The following is a 27,586-nucleotide window of genomic DNA, read 5'->3' as shown; positions in this document are numbered from 1 at the left end:
GAATTCTGATGGGATCTGGTGCATTAGTGCTGGTATGATCACACCTACAAGTATACGCGCGCTCAAATTCTTTAAGCCCTAATTACCAGGCTTCTCTCCAAGGCTGAGAAACGCTTCAATATCGATAGGCGGCTAGAAAAAAGCCAATCGAACATGAGCCAAACCCTATTCACTGGAAAATCCACCCTCTAGATCCCTTTCGAGCCTAGAAATACTCCAGGTGCGCCTCTGGTAAACAAGAGGTGCAACACGAGGACTTCCCAGGAGGTCACCCATCCTAATACTACTCTCTCCCAAGCACGCTTGACTGTGGAGTTCTGATGGGATCCAGTGCATGAGAGCTGGTTTGATCACACCTGCAAGTATACGTGTGATCAAGTTCTTTAGGCCCTAATTACCGGGCTTCTCTCCAAGGCTGAGAAACGCTTCAATTTTGCCATGCGGCTAGAAAAGCCAATCAAACATGACATGATCGAACATGAGCCAAACCCTATTCTCATGAAATAAACCTTCTGGATCCATTTCGATCCTAGAAATACTCCAGGTGCACCTCTGGGGAAAAAAAGAGGTGCAACACGAGGACTTCCCAAGAGGTCACCTATCCTAGTACTACTCTCGCCCAAGAACGCTTGACTGCAGAGTTACGATAGGATCCAGTGCATTAGTGAATGTATGATCGCACCTGCAAGTATACGCGAGCTCAAATTCTTTAAGACCTAATTTTCGGGCTTCTCTCCAAGGCTGAGAAACGCTTCAAATTCGACAGGCGGATAGTAATAAGGTAATCGAACATGGCATGATCTAACATGAGCCAAACCTTATTCTCCGGAAATTCCACCCTCTGGATCCCTTTCGAGCCCGTTAATACTCCAGGTGCGCCTCTGGAAAAAAAGAGGTGCAACACGAGGACTTCCCAAGAGGTCACTCATCCTAGTACTACTCTCGCCCAAGCACACTTAGTTGTGGAGTTCTGATAGGATACGATTCATTAGTGATGGTATGATCCCACCTGCAAGTATAAGCGCGCTCAAATTCTTTAAGCCCTAATTACCGGGCTTCTCTCCAATGCTGAGAAATGATTCAATTTCGACAGGCTGCTAGAAAAAAGGCAATCGATAATGGCTTGATCTAACATGAGCCAAACCATATTCTCAGGAAATTCCACCCTCTGGATCCTTTTCGAGTCTGGAAATACTCCAGGGAAAAAAGAGAGGTGCAACACGAGGACTTCCTAGGAGGTCACCCATCCTAGTATTACTCTCGCCCAAGAACGCTTGACTGCGAAGTTCTGATAGGATCCGGTGCATTAGTGATGGTATGATCCCACCTGCAAGTATACGTGAGCTCAAATTCTTTAAGACCTAATTACCGGGCATCTCTCCAAGGCTGAGAAACGCTTCAATTTCGACAGGCGGCTAGAAAAAAATCAATCGAACATGGCATGATCTAACATGAGCCAAACCTTAGTCTCAGGAAATTCCACCCTCTCGATTCCTTTCGAGCCCGTAATTACTCCAGGTGCGCATCTGAAAAAAAATAGGTGCAACATGAGGACTTCTCAGGAGGTCACCCATCCTAGTACTACTCTCGCCCAAGCACGCTTAGCTGTGGAGTTCTGATAGGATCAGGTTCATTAGTGATGGTAAGATCGCACCTGCAAGTATTCGGGCGCTCAAATTCTTTTGGCCCTAATTACTGGGCTTCTCTCCAAGGCTGAGAAGCGTTTTAATTTCGAAAGGCGGCTAGAAAAAAGCCAAGCGTACGTGGCATGATCGAACATGAGCCAAACCCTATTCTCAGGATATTCCACCCTCTAGATCCCTATCGAGCCTAGAAATACTCCAGGTGCGCCACTAGGGAAAAAAAGAGGTGCAACACGAGGACTTCCCAAGAGGTCACCCATCCTAGTATTACTCTCGCCCAAAAATGCTGGACTGCGTAGTTCTGATATGATCCGGTGAATTAGTGATAGTATGAACGCACATGCAAGTATACGCACGCTCAAATTCTTTAAGCCCTAATTACCGCGCTTCACTCCAAGGCTGAGAAACGCTTCAATTTCGACAGGCGGCTATAAAAAAGCCAATCGAAAATGGCATGATCTCACATGAGCCAAACCTTATTCTCTGAAAATTCCACCCTCTGGATCCCTTTCGAGCCCGGTAATACTCCAGGTGGGCCTCATGAAGAAAAAATGGTGGAACAAGAGGACTTCCTAGGAGGTCACCCATCCTAGTACTACTCTCGCCCAACAACGCTTTACTGCGAAATTCTAATGGAATCCGGTGAATTAGTGCTGGTTTGATCGCACATGCAAGTATACGCTCGCTCAAATTATTTAAGCCATAATTACCAGGCTTCTCACCAAGGCTGAGAAACGCTTCAAGGTTGGAAATACTCCAGGTGCGCCTCTGGAAAAAAAAGAGTTGCAATACGAGGACTTCCCAGGAGGTCACCCATCCTAGTACTACTCCCGCCCAAACACGCTTCACTGCGGAGTTCTAATGGGATCTAGTGCATTAGTGCTAGTACGATCGCACCTACTAGTATATGCGCGCTCAAATTCTTTAAGACCCAATTACCGGGCTTCTGTCCAAGGCTGAGAAACGTTTCAATTTCGACAGGCGGCTAGAAAAAAGCCAATCGAATATGGCATGATCGAACATGAGACAAACACTATTCTCAGGAAATTCCACCATCTGGATCCCTTTCGAGCCCGAAAATACTCCACGTGCGCCTCTGGAAAAAACAGAGGTGCAATAGGAGGACTTTCCACGAGGTCACCCATCCTAGTACTACTCTCGCCCAAGCACGATTAACTGCAGAGTTCGGAAAGGATCTAGTGCATTAGTACTGTTATGATCGCACCACCAAGTATATGTGCACTCAAATTCTTTAAGCCCTAATTACCTGGCTTTTCTCCAAGGCTGAGAAACGCTTCAATTTTGACAAGCGGCTAGAACAATGCCAATCGAACATGGTATGATCAAACATGAGCCAAACCCTATTCTCAGGAAATTCCACCCTCTAGATCCCTTTCGAGCCCGGAAATACTCAAGGTGCGCTTCTGGAAAAAAAAAAGAGGTGCAATAGGAGGACTTTCCACGAGGTCACCCATCCTAGTACTACTCTCGCCCAAGCACGATTAACTGCAGAGTTCGGAAAGGATCTAGTGCATTAGTACTGTTATGATCGCACCTCCAAGTATATGTGCACTCAAATTCTTTAAGCCCTAATTACCTAGCTTTTCTCCAAGGCTGAGAAACGCTTCAATTTTGACAAGCGGCTAGAACAATGGCAATCGAACATGGTATGATCAGACATGAGCCAAACCCTATTCTCAGGAAATTCCACCCTCTAGATCCCTTTCGAGCCCGCAAATACTCCAGGTGCGCTTCTGGAAAAAAAAGAGGTGCAACACAAGGACTTCCTAGGAGGTCACCCTTCCAAGTACTTCTATCGCCCAAGCACGATTAACTACAAAGTTCTTATGGGATCCAATGCATTAGTGCTAGTTTGATCTGAGCTGCAAGATTACGTGCGTTCAAGTTCTTTAAGCCCTAATTACCGGGCTTCTCTCCAAGGCTGAGAAACGCTTCAATTTCGACAGGCGGCTAGAAAAAAGCCAATCGAACATGAGCCAAACCCTATTCCCAGGAAATTCCACGCTTTGGAAAAAAGAGAGGCACAACACGAGGACTTCCCAGGAGGTGACCCATCCTAGTACATCTCTCGCCCTAGCACGCTTAACTGCAGAGTTCTGATAGGTTCGAGTGCATTAGTGATGGTCTGATCGCACTTGCGAGTATACGCGCACTCAAATTCTTTAAGCCCTAATTACCGGGATTCTCTCCAAGGCTGAGAAACGATTCAATTTCGACAGGCGGATAGAAAAAAGCCAATGGAACATGGCATGATCGAACATAAGCCAAACCCTATTCTTATGAAATGCCACCCTCTGGATCCCTTTCGAGCCCAGAAATACTCCAGGTGCGCCTCTGGGAAAAAGAGAGGTGAAACACGAGGACTTCCTAGTAAGTCACCCATCCTAGTACTACTTTTTCCCAAGCACACTTTACTGCAGAGTTCTGAGAGGATCTGGTGCATTAGTAATGGTATGATCGCACTTGCAAGTATACGCACACTCAAATTCTTTAAGCCCTAATTATCGAGCTTATCTCCAAGGCTAAGAAACGATTCAATTTTGACAGGAGGCTAGAAAAAAAGCCAATTGAACATGGCATGATCGAACATGAGCCAGACCATATTCTTAGGAAATTCCACCCTCTGGATCCCTTTCAAGCCCGGAAATACTCGAGGTGCGCCTCTGGTAAAAAAAAGATGTGCAACACGAGGTCTTCCCATGAGGTCACCCTTCCTAGTACTAATCTCGCCCAAGCACGCTTCATGCGGAGTTCTGATGGGATCCGGTGCATTAGTGCTCGTATGATCGCACCTACAAGTATACGCACGCTCAAATTCTTTAAGCCCTAATTATCTGGCTTCTCTCAAAGGCTGAGAAACGCTTCAATCTTGACATGCGGCTAGAAAAAAGCCAATCGAACATGGCATGATTGAACATGAGCCAAACCTTATTCTCAGGAAATTCCACCCTCTGGAAAAAAAGAGGTGCAACACGAGGACTTCTAGGAGGTCACCCGTCCTCGTACTACTCTTTCCCATGCACACTTAACTGTAGAGTTCTGATAAGATCCGATGCATTGGTGATGGTATGATCGTACCTGCAAGTACCCGGGCGCTCAACTTCTTTAAGCCCTAATTACCGGGCTTCTCTCCAAGGCTGAGAAACGCTTCAATTTCGGCATGCGGCTAGAAAAAAGCCAATCGAACATGGCATGATCGAACATGACCCAAACCCTATTCTCAGGATATTCCACCCTCTGGATCCCTTTCGAGCCCGAAAATACTCTAGGTGCGCCTCTGGTAAAAAAAGAGGTGCAACACGAGGACTTCCCAGGAGGTCACCCATCCTAGTACTAATCTCACCCAGGCATGCTTATCTGTGGAGTTATGATGGGATACGGTGCATTAGTGCGGTATGAGGGATCCCTTTCGAGTCCGAAAATACTCTAGGTGCGTCTCAGGAAAAAAAAGAGGTGCAACACGAGGACTTCCCAGGAGGTCATCCATCCTAGTACTACTATCGCACAAGCATGCTTATATGCGAAGTTCTGATGGGATCCGCTGCATTAGTGTTGGTTTGATCACAACTACAAGTATAAGCGCGCTGAAATTCTTTAAGCCCTAATTACCGGGCTTCTCCCCGAGGCTGAGAAACGCTTCAATTTCGACATGCGGCTAGAAAAAAGCCAAACGAACATGGCATGATCGAACATGAGCCAAACCCTATTCTGAGGAAATTCCACCCTCTAGATCCCATTCGAGCCCGGAAATACACTAGGTGTGTCTCTGGAAAAAACAAAGGTGCAACACGAGGATTTCCGAGGAGGTTACCCATCCTGGTAGTACTGTCACCCAAGCACGATTAATGGCGCATTTCTGATAAGATCCGATGCATTAGTGATGGTATGATCGCACCTGCAAGTATAAGCGCGCTCAAATTCTTTAAGCCCTAATTACCGGGCTTCACTTCAAGGCTGAGAAATGCTTCAATTTCAAAAGTCGGCTAGAAAAAAGACTATCGAACATGGCATGATCGAACATGAGCCAAACCCTATTCTCAGGAAATTCCACCGTCTGGATCCATTTCGAGCCCGGAAATACTCCAGGTGCGGCTCTGGAAAAAAAAGAGGTGCAACCCGAGGACTTCCCAGGGGCACACCCATCCTAGTACTACTCTCGCGCAAGCACGCTTATGTGCTCAAGTTCTTTAAGCCCTAATTACCGGGCTTCTCTCCAAGGCTGAGAAATGCTTCAATTTCGACATGCGGCTTGAAAAAAGCCAATCGAACATGGCATGACCGAACATGAGCCAAACCCTATTCTCAGGAAATTCCACCCTCTAAAAAAAAAAGAGGCACAACACGAGGACTTCCCAGGAGGTGACCCATCCTAGAACATCTCTCGCCCAAGCACGCTTAACTGCAGAGTTCTGATAGGTTCCAGTGCATTAGTGATGGTATGATTGCACTTGCGAGTATACGCGCACTCAAATTCTTTAAGCCCTAATTACCGGGCTTCTCTCCAAGGCTGAGAAACGATTCAATTTCGACAGGCGGATAGAAAAAAGCCAATGGAACATGGCATGATAGAACATAAGCCAAACCCTATTCTTATGAAATGCCACCCTCTGGATCCCTTTCGAGCCCAGAAATACTCCAGGTGCGCCTCTGGGAAAAAGAGAGGTGAAACACGAGGACTTCCTAGTAAGTCACCCATCCTAGTACTACTTTTGCCCAAACACACTTTACTGCAGAGTTCTGAGAGGATCTGGTGCATTAGTGATGGTATGATCGCACTTGCAAGTATACGCACACTCAAATTCTTTAAGCCCTAATTATCGAGCTTCTCTCCAAGGCTAAGAAACGATTAAATTTTGACAGGAGGCTAGAAAAAAAAGCCAATTGAACATGGCATGATCGAACATGAGCCAGACCATATTCTTAGGAAATTCCACCCTCTGGATCCCTTTCAAGCCCGGAAATACTCGAGGTGCGCCTCTGGTAAAAAAAAGATGTGCAACACGAGGTCTTCCCATGAGGTCACCCTTCCTAGTACTAATCTCGCCCAAGCACGCTTCATGCGGAGTTCTGATGGGATCCGGTGCATTAGTGCTCGTATGATCGCACCTACAAGTATACGCACGCTCAAATTCTTTAAGCCCTAATTATCTGGCTTCTCTCAAAGGCTGAGAAACGCTTCAATCTTGACATGCGGCTAGAAAAAAGCCAATCGAACATGGCATGATTGAACATGAGCCAAACCTTATTCTCAGGAAATTCCACCCTCTGGAAAAAAAGAGGTGCAACACGAGGACTTCTAGGAGGTGACCCGTCCTCATACTACTCTTTCCCATGCACACTTAACTCTAGAGTTCTGATAAGATCCGGTGCATTAGTGATGGTATGATCGTACCTGCAAGTACCCGGGCGCTCAAATTCTTTAAGCCCTAATTACCGGGCTTCTCCCCAAGGCTGAGAAATGCTTCAATTTCAAAAGTCGGCTAGAAAAAAGACTATCGAACATGGCATGATCGAACATGAGCCAAACCCTATTCTTAGGATATTCCACCCTCTGGATCCCTTTCGAGCCCAGAAATACTCTAGGTGCGCCTCTAGTAAAAAAAGAGGTGCAACATGAGGACTTCCTAGGAGGTCACCCATCCTAGTACTAATCTCACCCTGGCATGCTTATCTGCGGAGTTATGATGGCATACAATGCATTAGTGCGGTATGAGGGATCCCTTTCGAGCACGAAAATATTCTAGGTGCATCTCAGGAAAAAAAAGAGGTGCAACATGAGGACTTCCTAGGAGGTCACCCATCCTAGTACTACTATCGCACAAGCATGCTTATATGCGGAGTTCTGATGGGATCCGGTGCATTAGTGTTGGTTTGATCACAACTACAAGTATAAGCGCGCTGAAATTCTTTAAGCCCTAATTACCGGGCTTCTCCCCGAGGCTGAGAAACGCTTCAATTTCGACATGCGGCTAGAAAAAAGCCAAACGAACATGGCATGATCGAACATGAGCCAAACCCTATTCTGAGGAAATTCCACCCTCTGGATCCCATTCGAGCCCGGAAATACTCCAGGTGTGTCTCTGGAAAAAACAAAGGTGCAACACGAGGACTTCCGAGGAGGTTACCCATCCTAGTACTACTGTCACCCAAGCACGATTAATGGCGCATTTCTGATAAGATCCGATGCATTAGTGATGGTATGATCGCACCTGCAAGTATATGCGCGCTAAAATTCTTTAAGCCCTAATTACCGGGCTTCACTTCAAGGCTGAGAAATGCTTCAATTTCAAAAGTCGGCTAGAAAAAAGACTATCGAACATGGCATGATCGAACATGAGCCAAACCCTATTCTCAGGAAATTCCACAGTCTGGATCCATTTCGAGCCCGAAATACTCCACGTGCGGCTCTGGAAAAAAAAGAGGTGCAACACGAGGACTTCCTAGGGGCACACCCATCCTAGTACTACTCTCGCACAAGCACGCTTATGTGCTCAAGTTCTTTAAGCCCGAATTACCGGGCTTCTCTCCAAGGCTGAGAAATGCTTCAATTTCGACATGCGGCTTGAAAAAAGCCAATCGAACATGGCATGATCGAACATGAGCCAAACCCTATTCTCAGGAAATTCCACCCTCTAAAAAAAAAAGAGGCACAACACGAGGACTTCCCAGGAGGTGACCCATCCTAGAACATCTCTCGCCCAAGCACGCTTAACTGCAGAGTTCTGATAGGTTCCAGTGCATTAGTGATGGTATGATTGCACTTGCGAGTATACGCGCACTCAAATTCTTTAAGCCCTAATTACCGGGCTTCTCTCCAAGGCTGAGAAACGATTCAATTTCGACAGGCGGATAGAAAAAAGCCAATGGAACATGGCATGATAGAACATAAGCCAAACCCTATTCTTATGAAATGCCACCCTCTGGATCCCTTTCGAGCCCAGAAATACTCCAGGTGCGCCTCTGGGAAAAAGAGAGGTGAAACACGAGGACTTCCTAGTAAGTCACCCATCCTAGTACTACTTTTGCCCAAGCACACTTTACTGCAGAGTTCTGAGAGGATCTGGTGCATTAGTGATGGTATGATCGCACTTGCAAGTATACGCACACTCAAATTCTTTAAGCCCTAATTATCGAGCTTCTCTCCAAGGCTAAGAAACGATTAAATTTTGACAGGAGGCTAGAAAAAAAAGCCAATTGAACATGGCATGATCGAACATGAGCCAGACCATATTCTTAGGAAATTCCACCCTCTGGATCCCTTTCAAGCCCGGAAATACTCGAGGTGCGCCTCTGGTAAAAAAAAGATGTGCAACACGAGGTCTTCCCATGAGGTCACCCTTCCTAGTACTAATCTCGCCCAAGCACGCTTCATGCGGAGTTCTGATGGGATCCGGTGCATTAGTGCTCGTATGATCGCACCTACAAGTATACGCACGCTCAAATTCTTTAAGCCCTAATTATCTGGCTTCTCTCAAAGGCTGAGAAACGCTTCAATCTTGACATGCGGCTAGAAAAAAGCCAATCGAACATGGCATGATTGAACATGAGCCAAACCTTATTCTCAGGAAATTCCACCCTCTGGAAAAAAAGAGGTGCAACACGAGGACTTCTAGGAGGTCACCCGTCCTCGTACTACTCTTTCCCATGCACACTTAACTGTAGAGTTCTGATAAGATCCGGTGCATTAGTGATGGTATGATCGTACCTGCAAGTACCCGGACGTTCAACTTCTTTAAGCCCTAATTACCGGGCTTCTCTCCAAGGCCGAGAAACGCTTCAATTTCGGCATGCGGCTAGAAAAAAGTCAATCGAACATGGCATGATCGAACATGAGCCAAACCCTATTCTTAGGATATTCCACCCTCTGGATCCCTTTCGAGCCCAGAAATACTCTAGGTGCGCCTCTGGTAAAAAAAGAGGTGCAACACGAGGACTTCCCAGGAGGTCACCCATCCTAGTACTAATCTCACCCTGGCATGCTTATCTGCGGAGTTATGATGGCATACAATGCATTAGTGCGGTATGAGGGATCCCTTTCGAGTCCGAAAATACTCTAGGTGCGTATCTCAGGAAAAAAAAGAGGTGCAACATGAGGACTTCCCAGGAGGTCACCCATCCTAGTACTACTATCGCACAAGCATGCTTATATGCGAAGTTCTGATGGGATCCGCTGCATTAGTGTTGGTTTGATCACAACTACAAGTATAAGCGCGCTGAAATTCTTTAAGCCCTAATTACCGGGCTTCTCCCCAAGGCTGAGAAACGCTTCAATTTCGACATGCGGCTATAAAAAAGCCAAACGAACATGGCATGATCGAACATGAGCCAAACCCTATTCTGAGGAAATTCCACCCTCTAGATCCCATTCGAGCCCGGAAATACACTAGGTGTGTCTCTGGAAAAAACAAAGGTGCAACACGAGGACTTCCGAGGAGGTTACCCATCCTAGTACTACTGTCACCCAAGCACGATTAATGGCGCATTTCTGATAAGATCCGATGCATTAGTGATGGTATGATCGCACCTGCAAGTATATGCGCGCTAAAATTCTTGAAGCCCTAATTACCGGGCTTCACTTCAAGGCTGAGAAATGCTTCAATTTCAAAAGTCGGCTAGAAAAAAGACTATCGAACATGGCATGATCGAACATGAGCCAAACCCTATTCTCAGGAAATTCCACCGTGTGGATCCATTTCGAGCCTGGAAATACTCCAGGTGCGGCTCTGGAAAAAAAAGAGGTGCAACACGAGGACTTCCCAGGGGCACACCCATCCTAGTACTACTCTCGCGCAAGCACGCTTATGTGCTCAAGTTCTTTAAGCCCTAATTACCGGGCTTCTCTCCAAGGCTGAGAAATGCTTCAATTTCGACATGCGGCTTGAAAAAAGCCAATCGAACATGGCATGACCGAACATGAGCCAAACCCTATTCTCAGGAAATTCCACCCTCTAAAAAAAAAGAGGTGCAACACGAGGACTTCCTATGAGTTCACCCATCCTAGTACTACTCTCGCCCAAGCACGCTTCACTGAGGAGTTCTGATGGGATCCGGTGCATTAGTGTTGGTATGATCACACCTGCAAGTATATGCGTGCTCAAATTACTAAAGACCTAATTATCGGGCTTCTCTCCAAGGCTGAGAAATGTTTATGTTTCGACAGGCGGCTAGAAAATAGCCTATCGAACATGGCATGATCGAACATAAGCCAAACCCTCTAGAACCCTTTCGAGCGCGGAAATACTCCATCCCTTTCCACCCTCTACAAGTATACGCGCACTCAAATTCTTTATGCCCTAATTACTAGACTTCTCTCAAAGGCTGCGAAACGCTTCATTTTCGACAGGCGGCTAGAAAAAAGCCAATCGAACATGACAAGATCGAACATGAGCCAAACCCTATTCTCAAGAAATTCCACCCTCTGGATCTTTTCAAGCCCGGAAAAACTCCAGTTGCGCCTCTAAAAAAAAAGAGGTGCAACACAAAGACTTCCCAGGAGGTCACCCATCCTACTACTACTCTTCCTGAACACACTTAAGTGCATAGTTCATATAAGATCCGGTGCATTAGTGATGGTATGATTGCACCTGCAAGTATCCGTGTGCTCAAATTCTTTAAGCCCTAATTACCGAGCTTCTCTCCAAGGATGAGAAACGCTTCAATTTCGACAAGCGGCTAGAAAAAAGCCAATCCAACATGGCATGATCGAACATGAGCCAGACCATATTCTCAGGAAATTCAACCCTCTGGATCCCTTTCGAGCCCGGAAAAATTACAGCTGTGCCTCATGAAAAAATAGAGGTGCAACACGAGAACTTCCCAGGAGGTCACCATCCTATTTCTACTCTCTCCCAAGCACGGTTAACGACGAAAAATACCAATCGAACATGGCATGATCGAACATGAGCTAGACCATATTCTCTGGACATTCCACCCTCTCGATCCCTTTCGAGCCCGGAAATACTCTAGGTGCGCCTTAGGAAAAAAAAGATGTGCAACACGAGCACTTCCCAGGAGGTCATCCATCCTAGTACTACTCTCGCCCAAGCACGCTTAACTGCGGAGTTCTGATAGGATCCAGTGCAATAGTAATGGTATGATCGCACCTACAAGTATACGCGCGCTCAAATTCTTTAATCCCTAATTACCGGGCTTCTCTCCATGGCTGAGAAACGCTTCAATTTCGACAGGCGGCTAGAGAAAAGCCAATCGAACATGGCATGATCGAACATGAGCCACACCCTATTCTCAGGAAATTCCACCCTCTGGATCCATTTCGAGCCCGGAAATACTCCAGGTGCCTATCTGAAAAAATAAGAGGTGCAACACGAGGACTTCCAAGGAGGTCACCCATCCTAGTGCTACTCACGCCTAAGCACGATTAATTGCAGAGTTATAAAAGGATATGGTGCATTAGTGATGGTATGATAGCACCTGCAAGTATACGTGCACTCAAATTCTTTAAGCCCTAATTATCAGGCTTCACTCCAAGGCTGAAAATCGTTTCAATTTTGACATGTGGCTAGAAAAAAGCCAATCGAACATGAGCCAGACCATATTCTCAGGAAATTCTACCATGCGGATCCCTTTCGAGCCCGAAAATACTCCAGGTGCGCCTCTCGAAAAAAAGATGTGCAGCACGAGGACTTCCCAAGAGATCATCCATCCTAGTACGACTCTCGCCCAAGCACGCTTAAGTGCGGAGTACTAATAGGATCCGGTGCATTAGTGCTGGTATGATCGCACCTGTAATTATCCACGCACTCAAATTCGTTAAGCCCTAATTACCGGGCTTCCCTCCAAGGCTGATAAACGCTTAAATTTCGACAGGCGGCTAGAAAAAAGCCAATCGAACATGGCATGATCGAACATGAGCCAAACCCTATTCTCCAGAAATTCAACCCTCTAGATCCCTTTCGAGCCAGGAAAAACTGCAGGTGCGCCTCTAAAAAAAAACGAGGTGCAACACAAGGACTTCCCAAGAGGTCACCCATCCTAGTACTACTCTTGCCCAAACACTCTTAAGTGTAGAGTTCTGATAAGATCCGGTGCATTAGTGATAGTATGATTGTACCTACAAGTATCTACGCGCTCAAATTCTTTAAGCTCTAATTACCGGGCTTCTCTCCAAGGATGAGAAACGCTTCAATTTCGACAAGCGACTAGAAAAAAGCCAATCGAACATGGCATGATCGAACATGAGCCAGACAATACTCTCAAGAAATTCCACCCTCTGGATTCTTTTCAAGGACAGAAATACTACAAGTGCGCCTCTGGAAAAAAATGATGTGTAACACGAGGACTTCCCAGGAGGTCATCCATCCTAGTACTACTCTCGCCAAAGCACGCTTAACTGCGGAGTTCTGATTGGATCTGGTGCATTAGTAATGGTATGATCGCACCTGCAAGTTTACGCACGCTCATATTCGTTAAGCCCTAATTATCGGGTTTCTCTCCAAGGCTGAGAAACGCTTCAATTTCGACAGGCGGCTAGAAAAAAGACAATCGAACATGGCATGATCGAACAAGAGCCATAACATATTCTCAGGATATTCCACCCTCAGGATTCTTTTCGAGCCCGGAAATATTCCAGGTGCGCCTCTGGAAAAAAAAGATGTGCAACACGAGGACTTCCCAGGAGGGCATCCATCCTAGTACTAGTCTCACCTAAGCACGCTTAACTGCGGAGTTCTGATAAGATCCGGTGCATTAGTAATGGTATGATCGCACCTGCAAGTATACGCGCACTCAAATTCTTTAAGCCCTAATTACTGGGCTTCTCTCCAAGGCTGAGAAATGCTTCAATTTCGACAGGCGGCTAGAAAAAAGCCAATCGAACATGGCATGGTTGAACAAGAGCCAAACCCTATTCTCAGGAAATTCCACCCTCTGGATCCCATTCGATCCAAGAAATACTCCAAGTGCGCCTCTAGAAAAATAAAAGAGGTGCAACACGAGGACTTCCAAGGAGGTCTCCCATCCATGTACTACTCTCGCCCAAGCACACTTAACTGCGGAGTCTTGATGGGATCCGGTGCACTAGTGCTGGTATATTCGCACCGGCAAGTATACGCACGCTCAAATTCTTTAAGCCCTAATTACCAGGCTTCTCTCCAAGGCTGAGAAACTCTTCAATTTTGACGTGCAGCTAGAAAAATGCCAATCGATCACGGCATGATCGAACATGAGCCAAACCCTATTCTCAGGAAATTCCACCCTCTAGATCCCTTTCGAGCCCAGAAATACTCCATGTGCCCCTTTGGAAAAAAAAGAGGTGCAACACGAAGACTTCCCAGGAGGTCACCCATCCTAGTACTACTATCGCCCAAGCACGCTTGACTGCGGAGTTCCGATGGGATCCAAAGCATTAGTGTTTGTATGATCGCATCTGCAAGTATACACGCACTCAAATTCCCTAAGCCCTCATTACCGGGCTTCTCTACAAGGCTGAGAAATGCTTCAATTTCGACAGGCGGCTAGAAAAAAGCCAATCGAACATGGCATGGTTGAACAAGAGCCAAACCCTATTCTCAGGAAATTCCACCCTCTGGATCCCATTCGATCCAATAGAAATACTCCAAGTGCGCCTCTGGAAAAATAAAAGAGGTGCAACACGAGGACTTCCAAGGAGGTCTCTCATCCATGTACTACTCTCGCCCAAGCACACTTAACTGCGGAGTCCTGATGGGATCCGGTGCACTAGTGCTGGTATATTAGCACCGGCAAGTATACGTAAGCTCAAATTCTTTAAGCCCTAATTACCAGGCTTCTCTGCAAGGCTGAGAAACTCTTCAATTTTGACGTGCAGCTAGAAAAATGCCAATCGATCACGGCATGATCGAACATGAGCCAAACTCTATTATTAGGAAATTCCACCCTCTAGATCCCTTTCGAGCCCAGAAATACTCCATGTGCCCCTTTGGAAAAAAAAAGAGGTGCAACACGAAGACTTCCCAGAAGGTCACCCATCCTAGTACTACTATCGCCCAAGCACGCTTGACTGCGGAGTTCCGATGGGATCCGAAGCATTAGTGTTTATATGATCGCATCTGCAAGTTAACGTGCACTCAAATTCCCTAAGCCCTAATTACCGGGCTTCTCTACAAGGCTGAGAAATGCTTCAATTTCGACAGGCGGCTAGAAAAAAGCCAATCGATCATGGCATGGTCGAACAAGAGCCAAACCCTATTCTCAGGAAATTCCACCCTCTGGATCCCTTTCGATCCAAGAAATACTCCAAGTGTGCCTCTGGAAAAATAAAAGAGGTGCAACACGAGGACTTCCAAGGAGGTCTCCCATCCATGTACTGCTCTCGCCCAAGCACACTTAACTGCGGAGTCCTGATGGGATCCGGTGCACTAGTGCTGGTATATTCGCACCGGCAAGTATACGCACACTCAAATTCTTTAAGCCCTAATTACCAGGCTTCTCTCCAAGGCTGAGAAACTCTTCAATTTTGACGTGCAGCTGGAAAAATGCCAATCGATCACGGCATGATCGAACATGAGCCAAACCCTATTCTCAGGAAATTCCACCCTCTAGATCCCTTTCGAGCCCATAAATACTCCATGTGCCCCTTTGAAAAAAAAAGAGGTGCAACACGAAGACTTCCCAGGAGGTCACCCATCCTAGTACTACTATCGCCCAAGCACACTTGACTGCGGAGTTCCGATGGGATCCGAAGCATTAGTGTTTGTATGATCGCATCTGCAAGTATACGCGCACTCAAATTCCCTAAGCCCTAATTACCGGGCTTCTCTACAAGTGTAAGAAATGCTTCATTTTTGACAGGCGGCTAGAAAAAAGCCAATCGAACATGGCATGTTCGAACATGAACAAAATCCTACTCTTAGGAAATTCCACCCTCTGGATCCCTTTCGAGCACGGAAATATTCCAAGTGCGCCACTAGAAAAAAAAGAGGTGCACACGAGGACTTCCAAGGAGGTCACCCATCTTAGTACTACTCTCGCCCAAGCACGCTAAACTACGGATTTCTGATGGGATCTGGTGCATTAGTGCTGGTATGATCGCACCTGCAAGTATACGCACGCTCAAATTCTTTATGCCCTTATTACTGGGCTTATCTCAAAAACGCTTCATTTTCGACTAGCGGCTAGAAAAAAGCCAATCGAACATGACAAGGTCGAACATGAGCCAAACCCTATTCTAAGGAAATTTCACCTTTTGGATCCATTTCGAGCCTAGAAATACGCCAGGTGCGATCTGGAAAAAAAAGAGGTGCAACAGGAGGACTTCCCAGGAGGTCACCCATCCTAGTACTACTCTCACCCTAGAATGCTTAACTGCAGAGTTCCGATAGGATCCGGCGGATTAGTGTTGGTATGATCGCACCTGCAAGTATACGCGCGCTCAAATTCGTTAAGCCCTAATTATCGGGCTTCTCTCCAAGGCTGAGAAACGCTTCAATTTGGACATGCGACTAGAAAAAAGCCAATCGAACATGGTATGATTGATCATGAGCCAAACCCTATTCTTAGGAAATTCCACCCTCTAGATCCCTTTCGAGCCCGGAAATACTCCAGGTGCGCCTCTCGAAAAAAAGAGGTGCAACAGGAGGTCACCCATCCTAGTACTACTCTCACCCAAGAATGCTTAACTGCGGAGTTCCGAGGGGATCCGGCGGATTAGTGTTGGTATGATCGCACCTGCAAGTATACGCGCGCTCAAATTCCTTAACCCCTAATTATCGGGCTTCTCTCCAAGGCTGAGAAACGCTTCAATTTGGACATGCGGCTAGAAAAAAGCCAATCGAACATGGTATGATTGATCATGAGCCAAACCCTATTCTTAGGAAATTCCACCCTCTAGATCCCTTTCGAGCCCGGAAATACTCCAGGTGCGCCTCTCGAAAAAAAGAGGTGCAACAGGAGGTCACCCATCCTAGTACTACTCTCACCCAAGCACACTTGACTGCGGAGTTCCGATGGGATCCGCAACATTAGTGTTTTATGATCGCACCTGCAAGTATACGCGCGCTCAAATTACCTAAGCCCTAATTACCGGGCTTCTCTACAAGGCTGAGAAACGCTTCATTTTCGACAAGTGGCTAGAAAAAAACCAATCGAACATGGCATGATCGAACGTGAGCCAAAATCTACTCTCAAGAAATTCCACCCTATAGATCCCTTTCGAGCCCAAAAATACTCCAGGTGCGCCTCTGGAAAAAAGAAAGAGGTGCAACACGAGGACTTCCAAGGAGGTCACCCATCCTAGTACTACTCTCGCCCAAGCACGCTAAACTACGGACTTCTGATGGGATCTGGTGCATTAGTGCTGGTATGATCGCACCTGCAAGTATACGCGCGCTCAAATTCCTTAACCCCTAATTATCGGGCTTCTCTCCAAGGCTGAGAAATGCTTCATTTTCGATAGGAAGCTAGAAAAAAGCTAATCGAACATGGCATGATCAAACAATAGCCAAACCCTATTCTCGGGAAATTCCACCCTCGGGATCCCTATCGAGCCCAGAACTACTCCAGGTGGAGTTCCGATGGGATCCGGCGGATTAGTGTTGGTATGATCGCACCTGCAAGTATACGCGCGCTCAAATTCCTTAACCCCTAATTATCGGGCTTCTCTCCAAGGCTGAGAAATGCTTCATTTTCGATAGGAAGCTAGAAAAAAGCTAATCGAACATGGCATGATCAAACAATAGCCAAACCCTATTCTCGGGAAATTCCACCCTCGGGATCCCTATCGAGCCCAGAACTACTCCAGGTGCGCTTCTTGATAAAAAAGAGGTGCAACAGGAGGACTTCCCAGGAGGTCACCCATCCAAGTACTACTCTCGCCCAAGAATTCTTAACTGCAGACTTCCGATGGGATCCGATATATTAGTGTTGGTGTGATCGCACCTGCAAGTATACGCGAGCTCAAATTTCTTAAACCCTAATTATCGGGTTTCTCTCCAAGGCTGGGAAATGCTTCATTTTCGAATGGCGGCTAGAAAAAATCCAATCGAACATGGCATGATCGAACATGAGCTAAACTCTATTCTCAGGAAATTCCACCCTCTTGATCCCTTTCGAGCCCGGAAATACTCTGGTGTGCCTCTTGAGAAAAAAGAGGTGCAACACGAGGACTTCGTAGGAGGTCATCCATCCCATTACTACTCTCGCCCAAGATCGTTTAACTGCGGAGTTCTGATGGGATCCGCTGCATTAATGTTGGTATGATCGCAGCTGCAAGTATACGCGCGCTCAAATTCGTTAAGCCCTAATTATCGGGCTTCTCTCCAAGGCTGAGAAACGCTTCAATTTGGACATGCGACTAGAAAAAAGCCAATCGAACATGGTATGCTTGATCATGAGCCAAACCCTATTCTTAGGAAATTCCACCCTCTAGATCCCTTTCGAGCCCGGAAATACTCCAGGTGCGCCTCTCGAAAAAAAGAGGTGCAACAGGAGGTCACCCATCCTAGTACTACTCTCACCCAAGCACACTTGACTGCGGAGTTCCGATGGGATCCGCAACATTAGTGTTTTATGATCGCACCTGCAAGTATACGCGCGCTCAAATTACCTAAGCCCTAATTACCGGGCTTCTCTACAAGGCTGAGAAACGCTTCATTTTCGACAAGTGGCTAGAAAAAAACCAATCGAACATGGCATGATCGAACGTGAGCCAAAATCTACTCTCAAGAAATTCCACCCTATAGATCCCTTTCGAGCCCAAAAATACTCCAGGTGCGCCTCTGGAAAAAAGAAAGAGGTGCAACACGAGGACTTCCAAGGAGGTCACCCATCCTAGTACTACTCTCGCCCAAGCACGCTGAACTGCAGAGTTCTAATGGGATCTGATGCATTAGTGCTGGTATGATCGCACCTGCAAGTATACGCGCGCTCAAATTCTTTAAGCCCTAATTACTGGGCTTCTTTCAAAGGCTGCGAAACGCTTCTCGACAGGCGGCTAGAAAAAAGCCATTCAAACATGACATGATCGAACATGAGCCAAAACCTATTCTCAGGAAATTCCACCCTTTGGATCCCTTTCGAGACCAGCAATACACCAGGTGCGCCTCTGGAAAAAAAAGAGGTTCAACAAGAGGACTTCCCAGGAGGTCACCCATCCTAGTACAACTCTCGCCCAAGAATGCTTAACTGCGGAGTTCCGATGGGATCTGATGAATTAGTGTTGGTGTGATCGCACCTGCAAGTATACGCGTGCTCAAATTCCTTAAGCCCTAATTACCGGGCTTCTCTCCAAGGCTGAGAAACGCTTCATTTTGGAAAGGTGGCTAGAAAAAGGCCAATCGGATATAGCATGATCATCCTTGAGCCAAACCCTATTCTTAGGAAATTCCACCTTCTGGATCCTTTTCGAGCCCGGAAATACTCCAGGTGTGCCTCTGGAAAAAAAAGAGGTGCAACACGAGCACTTTCTAGGAGGTCACCCATCCTAGTACTACTCTCGCCCAAAATCGCTTCACTATGGAGTTCTGATCGGATCTGGTGCATTAGTGCTGGTATGATCGCAGCTTTAAGTATACGCGCGCTCAAATTCTTTAAGCCCCAATTATCGGGCGTCTCTCCAAGGCAGAGAAATGCTTCATATTGGATAGGAGGCTAGAAAAAAGCCAATAGAAATGGCATGATTAAACATGAGCCAAACCCTATTCTCAGGAAATTCCACCCTCTGGATCCCTTTCGAGCCCGAAAATACTCCAAGTGCGCCTCTTGAAAAAAAAGAGGTGCAACTCGAGGACTTCCCAAGAGGTCACCCATCCTAGTACTACTCTAACCCAAGCACGCTTCACTGCGGATTTTTGATGGGATCCGGTGCATTAGTACTAGTATGATCACACCTGCAATTATACGCGTGATCAAATGCTTTAAGCCCTAATTACCGGGCTTGTCTCCAAGGCTGAGAAACACTTCATTTTCGACAGGCGGCTAGAAAAAGCCAATCGAATTAGGCATGGTTAAACATGACCCAAACCCTATTCTCAGGAAATTCCACCCTCTGGATCCCTTTCGAGTCGGATATACTCCAGGTGCGCCTCTAGAAAAATTAGAGGTGCAACACGAGGACTTCGCAGGTGGTCACCCATCGTAGTACTACTCTCACCCAAGCACGCTTGACTGTGGAGTTGCAATGGGATCCGGAGCTTTAGTGTTTGTATGATTGCACCTGCAAGTATACGCACGCTCAAATTCCTTAAGCCCTAATTACCGGGCTTCTCTACAAGGTTGACAAACGCTTCATTTTCGACAAGCGGCTAGAAAAAAGCCAATTGAACATGGCATGATCGAACATGAGCAAAACCTTACTCTCAGGAAATTCCACCCTCTGGATCCCTTTCGAGCCCTGAAATACACCAGGTGCGCCTCTGGAAAAAAAAGAGGTGCAACAGGAGGACTTCCTAGGAGGTCACCCATTCTAGTACTACTCTCGCCCAAGAATGCTTTACCGCAGAGTTCCGATGGGATCCAATGGATTAGTGTTGGTGTGATCGCACCTGCAAATATACGCGTGCTCAAATTCCTTAAGCCCTAATTATCGGGCTTCTCTCCAAAGTTGAGAAACGCTTCATTTTCGAAAGGCGGCTAGAAAAAAGCCAATCGAACATGGCATGATCGAACATGAATCAAACTCTATTCTCAGGAAATTCCACCCTCTGGATCCCTTTCGAGCCCGGAAATACTCCAGGTGCACCTCTGGAAAAAAATGAGGTGCAACACGAGCACTTCCTAGGAGGTCACCCATCCTAGTACTACTCTCACCCAAGATCACTTCACTGCGGAGTTCTGATGGGATCCGGTGCATTTGTGCTGGTATGATCGCACCTATAAGTATATGCGCGCTCAAGAAAGGCTTCATTTTCGATAGGTGGCTAGAAAAAAGCAAATCGAGCATGCCATGATCGAACATGAGTCAAACCCTATTCTTAAGAAAGTCCACCATCTAGATCCTATTCGAGCCCGGAAATACTCCAGGTGCGTCTTTGGAATAAAAAGAGGAGCAACACGAGGACTTCCCAGGAGGTCACCCATCCTATAACTACTCCCACCCAAGTGTAAGACCGCGAATTTTACGATTTTGAATTATAAGATTGTGGACCGTTTGACCAAGACAACTCACTTTCTGCCTATCAACATGAAGTACTCTTTGGAGAGATTGGCGGAGTTGTATATTAAAGAGATTGTCCGATTGCATGGTATTCCCACTAATATCATCTCGGATAGAGATCCGCGCTTCACTTCCAAGTTCTGGAATGGTTTGCAATCAGCTTTGGGGACCAAGTTAAGCATGAGTTCAGCTTATCACCCGCAGACTGATGGTCAATCAGAAAGGACGATCCAATCATTGGAGGATCTTCTTAGAGCATGTGTGTTAGAGAAGCCAGGAAGTTGGGTTGATCATTTGCATTTGATCGAGTTCACCTACAATAACAGCTTTCATTCAAGTATCGGTATGGCGCCGTAATACGGCAGGAAATGCAGAACGCCATTATGCTGGTTTGAAACTGGGGAGAATTTGATTTTAGGACCCGATGTGGTTCAACAAACGACAGACAAGATTCGAATGATAAGGGAGAACATGAAGACAGCTCAGAGCAGACAGAAGAGCTACTATGACAAAAGGAGGAACCCTCTCAGTTTCGAAGAAGGAGATCATGTATTCATGAGAGTGGTTCCGACAACTGGTATTGGCAGGCTATTAAAAGCTCGTAAGCTTAGCCCAAAATTCATTGGACCTTACCAAATCCTTAGGAAAGTTGGACCAGTAGCTTACCAAATAGCCTTACCACCTTTATTGTCCAATCTACACAACGTTTTTCATGTGTCTCAACATAGAAAATACATTAGTGACCCGTCGTACATAATCGAATCCGATTCAATTCAGTTAAAGGATAATCTTATGTTTGAGACATTGCCAATAAGGATCGGTGATTGGAGTATTAAGACTCTTCGAGGGAAAGAAATCGCGTTGGTTAAAGTCATATGGAGTCAAGTGAATGGCGAATATGCGACTTGGGAGGTCGAGGATGCGATGAGAAAATCCTATCCCCACCTGTTTGAGTGAGAGGTATGCTCTATTTTCCAGGACGAAAATCTTTTAAGGGGGAGGATTGTAACACCGCGAATTTTACGATTTTGAATTATAAGATTTTATTAATATTGTTTTTAATTATAATTTTTTAAAATGAATTTCTGGGAATTTTCGGTAAAGAATTAGATGAAACTCTAGTTGAGTTTTAGTCTGAAAATTCTATTTCCAATTTGGTGGTAAATTGTCATGATTTTCGGAGACAATTGGTTTCGGACCACTATCAGGGCCGAATCTCACCCGGTACGGCTAAAAAAGTGGTTTTTGAGTTCCGTAACTCGGAATCGAATTCCGATCGCGCCATTGGCTTCATAAATTTATTTCGAGTCAATATAGACCTTGAGTACACTCATACCTATTTTCTAAATATTTTTCACTCGGAATGCCAAAATCTGAATTTCTAATCGGATAATAGGATCGGGCGATTTATAATACCCGATCGAGTATTGGCTGATAATACTCTGGCAGGTTTATCGCACGTGTCTGCGAGGTGATCCTTTCGCATTGGGATGCGAGATTTGACTTCCATAAAGCAAATCTCACATCACTTTCTCAAATATCCCATGAGCTCATCATTAGCCACCCTAGGAGATTTTTTCATCATTGCCTAGAGGAAATATGATTTCCCTCTCTCCTTAAACCCTCACATTCCACACTTCACTCTCTCACTCTTGCATTTTCAAAGAAGAGGTAAATCCTCTCTTCATTTTTCTCTCATGTCTCATGGCTTCTCCCATCTTCAATCCGAGCAGGTATTTGTTGATCAACCCCCTGGCTGTATTAAAGATGGAAATGAACATAAAGTATATAAATTGAAGAAGGCACTTTATGGACTAACACAAGCTCCAAGGGCTTGGTATAGTCAAATAGAGGCATATTTTTTTTAAAGTAGGATTTAAGACATGCTTATATGAGCATACACTCTTTGTTAAAGTTGGATCTGAAGGAAAAATACTTATTGTTTGCTTATATGTTGATGACCTTATATTTACTAGAAATGATTTAGGAATGTTTGAATGGTTCAAAAAGTCTATGATGATTGAGTTTGAAATGATTGATCTTGGTTTGATGCATTATTTTCTTGGAATAGAAGTAGTGCAATCAACTAATGTATACTTTATTTCTCAAAAGAAGTATGTCCAAGAAATCTTAAACAGGTTTCAGATGCAGGATTGCAATCCAGTAAGTACTCCATCTGAGTATGGCTTGAAGCTAAACAAAGATTATGAAGGAAAAAGGTGGATAACATACTATTTAAGCAAATTGTGGGTAGTTTGATGTCTTTAACTGCTATTAGGCCTGACATAATGCATTCTATCAGCCTAATTAGTAGATACATGGAATGTCCAACTGAAATGCATCTATTAGCTGCCAAAATAATTTTCCCTTATCTTCAAGGAATAAAACAACTTGCGCTATTTTTCAAGAATGGTGAAAAATCAGAATTGATTGGGTTCACGGATAGTGACTTTGCAAGGGATCAAGATTATAGGAGAAGTACTTCAGGTTATATCTTTATGCTTGGCACAGGGGTTTTCTCATGTTTATCTAAAAAACAACTTATAGTCACATTATCAACTACTGAAGCTGAGTTTGTTTCTGCTTCAACTTTTGCTTGTCAAGCCATTTGGTTGAGGAAAATACTTGAAGAACTACATTTTAAGCAAGAGGAGGCTACTACAATATATTGTGATAATACCTCAGCCATCAGACTCTCCAAAAATCATGTACTACATGGAAGAAGTAAACATATTGATGTTAAGTACTATTTTTTAAGAGACCTCAACAATGATGGAACAATTGTCTTGAAGTACTGCAGAAGTGAAGATCAATTGGCAGCCATTTTTACCAAACCTCTCAAAGCACTTTCATTCCAAAATTTGAGAAATTTGTTGGGTGTTTGCAAGTTGCAGCAGTAGAGTTAGTAAACTGAAAATAGAATTTATAGTTTAAGAGACAGAATGTTAGATATTTTTATTTATTCAGTTTATGTGTTGTGTGGTTGAGTAGTTTATGAGTAGTTTAACAAGTTACATCCACTTTAGAGGAATTATTATGTATAATCTTGAAACTGATTGTAACTTCTTTTTGTTTGCCCATTTTAAGGATGTCATCTAGTGCACAATGAAATACACCAGTTTGTAATTTCTCTCTTCCTAACATACTTCACCTTTAATGATTAGAGTAGCTTCCCTTTTTGGAATTTTGAAGATTCGGCTTCTTCATTCTTTAAGAAAAAAACAAATTCAGTCACTTATCCTTGTTGATTTTAATCCCCCTTATGTTGTTCTTTTGAAAAAGTTGATGAGGGGTACCTCCTCATTACCAAAAATTTTATAACAACAATAAATGTTTCTTAACTAGTGGGTGTTCATTCCACTAGTTCAATTTTTTTGTTTTCTTTTTGGGTTTTTAATTTTAAATGTAAAAATACAAAGAGAAAATAAAATTGTATTTAAAATTACTAATGATAAAAAATATATGTATGAATTTTTATTATCTAGCAATTCCCCGGCAGCGGTGCCAATTTGTTGAAAGCAGATTTCTTCACCAGAAATTCTCCCCTCAACAACAAAGTTGTCACTTTGTTGAGAGGAGATTACTCAGTTGTTGCAAATTTATTTAATTAATTTTGAATGATGAGTGATGAACAAATTATTTAGTGACTTTATTTATTTACTTCCTATTCGGGTTCTTTTTATCCATACCATAAAGGTCGGTCTCATTTTATTAAGTTAAACATATCATTTCTTACGAAAGGTTGATATCAATGAATAATAATATGAACAAAAGAATAAAGTTAGTAGTTAATCGTACCACGTTTTTCAAAGAGTTGATATAAAGAATAAAAGAATAAAGCAATAAATAAATTTTAGTTGCGTAAAAGTAAATGACAAAAAATAAATGTTAGTTACGGAAAATAAATGACAGGATGAAAATGTTGGCGGGTAGATTTATTACTCATCACTCTTTTATTGTTTTTAGTAACAATCAATTGATTGGATTGCACTTTTTGCATATTATTCCTATGTACAAAGTTACAAACCATGAATTGGTTTTAACTTATGTTTTTAGAAATCTTTAATCAACAAACAAAATTTATAAGTTAACACCTTACTATTTTACATTTGCATCTCTTTCAAGATTCAATTATAGTATAGTTTAAGGTTATGTCAAACCACAATGAATTGCCTAAGAGAAATATACTCATACTTTGTATCTTTTATCAAAAGTAAGAAAGTAATAAATAAAGTTGTTTTGGTGTTTTTATGAATTGAGAACATGAAAGTGTAAAGAAACTAACTATTTACAAATTCAAGAGGAGAATATGGTTAGAAGGATGGAATAATTTATTGAACAATATAAATATGAAAATTATACAAGTTATGTGTTATCCTTTGGTTGATTCCATACACCATGTCTTAATCCCCCATCTAGTGTCTTAGTATGATAAGATGATTTTCAAACCTTATTTAATACACTAAATAGTAATTAACTGCCACTCGCTGGAGTAGGTTGTCACACCCTACTTCAGGCTTTGTTAACATTATTTAGCCTTGAATAGAAGTTGCTTAAGATAAATGCTTTGATATGGCAAGTGAACTAAGATGTAGGTAATACTTTTTAGTTCACTTGTCAATACTTTAAGAAGAAATATTCTTTTGGATCTTTAAATCAAGCTTTAGGTGATCAAGCTAAAACCGCATTAAGAACTTCTTAAAGAATTAAAATAACCAAAGAAATAACTTACATAAGCTACATGCATGATGACATAGCTATTCTTCTAGGGCAAGAAAACATTTTTCTGGTGGGCCAAGCGCCTGGATGACCTGGTCCACACTCAGCTGCCTGCTTGAGCAGTCTGCCTGACCTGGTGCACGCTTAGTAGCCTACTTGAGCAGTCTGGCTGACCTGGTGCATGCTCAGCTGCCTGCTTGAGCAACATACCTGACCTAGTGCATGCATAGCTACCTGCTTGAGCAGCCTGGTTGACCTAGCCTGGTGCTTGGTGCTTGGTTGGATAGCTTTGTGCTTGGTTGGACAGCTTTGTGCTTGGCTGGACTGCTTTATGAGCAACTTTTCTTTGACTTTAACTTCTTCCAACCAAGACCAAGTTTCTTAGTCATGCTTAAGTTTAAGCATACACCTTACCATGCTTAGTTTTAAGCACACATGTGTCATGTTTTTTGGCTTGATTTCTACAAGGTTTATAAGCTTTCTTTCTTCAAGCCTAAGCATTCTTTTTCGTCCAATTTCCTTCAAAACTCAAAGAAAACTTGGGCAAGAGGTGATCAAAAAATTATATTATTCAAACACACATAATTTATCTAAAAAGGTGTTGAATTACGTTGGTTTTCACATTTTTGCATAGGATAAGTGTCATGAAAAGTGTATGAAAATTAGGTATTTTTGACACTTATCATTCCTCACATATATCATTATCATTTCCTTGTACCTCCCAAAATGCATTTTCTAAAACCCTTTGATTGAAGCTCCAATGTTCGTCTCACTTCAATTTCTACCATTTAATCCTTGAGGCTCTTTATTGTCTATTTCTCTCCACTCTATGCTTAGCCCCATATATACATACCCAAAACTTTATGTTGGTTCATCAAACTCTCTCTAAGTATGATTTAGCCTTTCAATAAAAACTTGCTATATAATTTTCTTATCATAAAAAAAAGAACGTGAAACTCCACTCTTATATATAATAAGATGTTCACCCGCTTCTTAAAACATGTAATGATTATTATAAAATCAAAACCTGAATATAAGTCTAGAGTAGTATGACCCTCCCTATTTGATTCTTCTATTCTATATATATCGTGAACACCTTTAAACCCTCTAACGCCCCTCCTACATTTCCACTAAGATTGTCTCTAAGGAAAATCTTTTCTCCTAAATGTATTGTCTAGACTACACCTTCTAAGTCCTCATAAAACGTTATCTTCTAATGATCATCTAGCCCCACCTATAGTGCATAAGCACTAATCACATTAAAGGTGTATTTCTTCGTTACAAACTTTAAGGATATAATAATATCCAACTTTTAGATCATACTACACCACTCAAAATGATCTTGATGCATATTGCGAGCAACAAAATTAATATCCCAAGTTTTGTTGTCCAAAATGAAGTTGTTCCTCTACCTCAAAGCCCACCTAACACAACCCATAAGGAGCAATCCACTTCGATGCTTGTAGTTTTCCCTGAACCATGTCTGAAATGCATGAGTCACCCAAAAAGAATTGTTAGTCTAACCGACTCTCCTCCAAAGCATTGCAGACTCCTTATAGTCTATGAAAATAAACATAGGATCCTCAACACCTGCATTACATCACCTATAAAATAGATTAATAGCCATATTTCTTTTAAAACAAAGCATGTTAGAAGGTAAAGCCTCATGAATACCAATCCAACACAAATATTTCACTTAATCTAGAACTATAGGACGCCATAACCACTTCCACACATCTGAAATTGAATCATCCACCTCACTGTTGTAGTTAAGCCATTAATAACTACAGTTTGCAGTATAAGACCCGGTTGCATGGTCATTCCACACCCACCTCTCCTCTTCATAATTAGAACTTTGAGAACATGTATTTTAAATGAAATCCTTAACTTTAGATGGAACCCTTGTGTAAAAGATGTTAAAATCCGAAGTGGCTTCTTGAAAAATATCATTCACCTGAAGTTGAGTATTAGAGATATTGACAAAGTTGACATAATTGTATAACTTTCCAAACCCTATTCAATTGTCATACCAAAAGGACTTATTCCCATTTCCAAAATGCAAAGTGAAATCGTCCTTTACATTATGTGTAGCCTTCACTATACTTCTCAAAGGGTA

At 43.6% G+C, this 27,586-nt stretch overlaps 4 long non-coding RNA genes across 4 annotated transcripts; 2 read left to right on the top strand and 2 right to left on the bottom strand.

Annotated features, from left to right (window-relative positions):
- LOC109327586 lies at nt 563–16,329 on the bottom strand. The gene is made up of 2 exons (XR_002105344.1): nt 16,245–16,329; nt 563–598 (listed from the first exon to the last, which is right to left on the bottom strand). It is a non-coding gene; the product is annotated as an uncharacterized LOC109327586 (long non-coding RNA).
- On the top strand, nt 9,038–16,327 carry LOC109327585. Its single transcript, XR_002105343.1, has 3 exons — nt 9,038–9,057; nt 9,584–9,608; nt 16,240–16,327. It is a non-coding gene; the product is annotated as an uncharacterized LOC109327585 (long non-coding RNA).
- Nucleotides 18,711–26,958, bottom strand: LOC109327588. Its single transcript, XR_002105346.1, has 3 exons — nt 26,949–26,958; nt 20,364–20,368; nt 18,711–18,831 (listed from the first exon to the last, which is right to left on the bottom strand). It is a non-coding gene; the product is annotated as an uncharacterized LOC109327588 (long non-coding RNA).
- LOC109327587 lies at nt 19,125–20,440 on the top strand. The gene is made up of 3 exons (XR_002105345.1): nt 19,125–19,147; nt 19,697–19,720; nt 20,377–20,440. It is a non-coding gene; the product is annotated as an uncharacterized LOC109327587 (long non-coding RNA).

Source organism: Lupinus angustifolius, chromosome LG15 (assembly GCF_001865875.1).
Source record: "Lupinus angustifolius cultivar Tanjil chromosome LG15, LupAngTanjil_v1.0, whole genome shotgun sequence".
NCBI classification, from domain to species: Eukaryota; Viridiplantae; Streptophyta; class Magnoliopsida; order Fabales; family Fabaceae; genus Lupinus; species Lupinus angustifolius.
The sequence above is the reverse complement of the archived record's forward strand: the minus strand, read 5'-3'. Positions and strand labels throughout refer to the sequence as shown.